The following is a 2,411-nucleotide window of genomic DNA, read 5'->3' as shown; positions in this document are numbered from 1 at the left end:
TCAGGATGACAGTAATTGACTGAAGCAGGACATGGATAGTTTAGCAGAATGGACAGACAGTCAGGATGATAGTAATTGACTGAAACAGGACATTGATAGTTTAGCAGAATGGACAGACAGTCTGGATGATAGTAATTGACTGAAACAGGACATTGATAAATTAGCAGAATGGACAGACAGTCAGGATGATAGTAATTGACTGAAACAGGACATGGATAGATTAGCAGAATGGACAGAGAGTCAGGATGATAGTAATTGACTGAAACAGGACATTGATAGTTTAGCAGAATGGATAGACAGTCAGGGTGATAGTAAATGACTGAAACAGGAAATGAATAGTTTAGCAGAATGGATAGACAGTCAGGATGACAGTAATTGACTGAAACAGGACATTGATAGTTTAGCAGAATGGACAGACAGTCAGGATGATAGTAATTGACTGAAACAGGACATTGATAGTTTAGCAGAATGGACAGACATCAGGATGATAGTAATTGACTGAAACAGGACATTGATAAATTAGCAGAATGGACAGACAGTCTGTATGATAGTAATTGACTGAAACAAGACATGGATAGTTTAGCAGAATGGACAGACATTCAGGATGATAGCAATTGACTGAAACAGGACATGGATAGATTAGCAGAATGGACAGAGAGTCAGGATGATAGTAAATGACTGAAACAGGACATTGATAGTTCAGCAGAATGGACAGACAGTCAGGATGATAGTAAATGACTGAAACAGGACATTGATAGTTTAGCAGAATGGACAGACAGTCAGGATGATATTAAATGACTGAAACAGGACATGAATAGTTTAGCAGAATGGACAGACAGTCAGGATGATAGTAATTGACTGAAACAGGACATTGATAGTTTAGCAGAATGGACAGACAGTCAGGATGATAGTAAATGACTGAAACAGGACATGAATAGTTTAGCAGAATGGACAGACAGTCAGGATGATAGTAAATGACTGAAACAGGACATTGATAGTTTAGCAGAATGGACAGACAGTCAGGATGATAGTAAATGACTGAAACAGGACATTGATAGTTTAGCAGAATGGATAGACAGTCAGGATGATAGTAATTGACTGAAACAGGACATTGATAGTTTAGCAGAATGGACAGACAGTCAGGATGATAGTAATTGACTGAAACAGGACATGGATAGATTAGCAGAATGGACAGACAGTCAGGATGATAGTAAATGACTGAAACAGGACATTGATAGTTCAGCAGAATGGACAGACAGTCAGGATGATAGTAAATGACTGAAACAGGACATGAATAGTTCAGCAGAATGGACAGACAGTCAGGATGATAGTAAATGACTGAAACAGGACGTTGATAGTTCAGCAGAATAGACAGACAGTCAGGATGATAGTAAATGACTGAAACAGGACATTGATAGTTCAGCAGAATGGACAGACAGTCAGGATGATAGTAAATGACTGAAACAGGACATGAATAGTTTAGCAGAATGGATAGACAGTCAGGATGATAGTAATTGACTGAAACAGGACATGGATAGATTAGCAGAATGGACAGACAGTCAGGATGATAGTAATTGACTGAAACAGGACATTGATAGTTTAGCAGAATGGACTGACAGTCTGGACGATAGTTATTGACTGAAACAGGACATTGATAAATTAGCAGAATGGACAGACAGTCAGGATGATAGTAAATGACTGAAACAGGACATGGATAGATTGGCAGACTGGACAGAGAGTCAGGATGATAGTAATTGACTGAAACAGGACGTGGATAGTTTATCAGAATGGACAGACAGACAGGATGATAGCAATTGACTGAAACAGGACATGGATAGTTTAGCAGAATGGACAGACAGTCAGGATGATAGCAATTGACTGAAACAGGACATGGATAGATTCGCAGAATGGACAGAGAGTCAGGATGATAGTAATTGACTGAAACAGGACATTGATAGTTTAGCAGAATGGACAGAGAGTCAGGATGATAGTAAATGACTGAAACAGGACATGGGTAGTTTAGCAGAATGGACAGAGAGTCAAGATGATAGTAATTGACTGAAACAGGACATTGATAGTTTAGCAGAATGGACAGACAGTCAGGATGATAGTAATTGACTGAAAAAGGACATGGATAGTTTAGCAGAATGGACAGAGATTCAGGATGATAGTAAATGACTGAAACAGGACATGGGTCGTTTAGCAGAATGGACAGAGAGTCAGGATGATAGTAATTGACTGAAACAGGACATTGATAATTTAGCAGAATGGACAGAGAGTCAGGATGATAGTAAATGACTGAAACAGGACATGGGTAGTTGAGCAGAATCTACAGAGAGTCAGGATGATAGTAATTGACTGAAACAGGACATTGATAGTTTAGCAGAATGGACAGAGAGTCAGGATAATAG

The sequence above is a fragment of the Heterodontus francisci genome, unplaced genomic scaffold (genome assembly GCF_036365525.1).
Source record: "Heterodontus francisci isolate sHetFra1 unplaced genomic scaffold, sHetFra1.hap1 HAP1_SCAFFOLD_276, whole genome shotgun sequence".
Lineage (NCBI taxonomy): Eukaryota > Metazoa > Chordata > Chondrichthyes > Heterodontiformes > Heterodontidae > Heterodontus > Heterodontus francisci.
Note: the sequence above shows the minus strand (reverse complement) of the source record.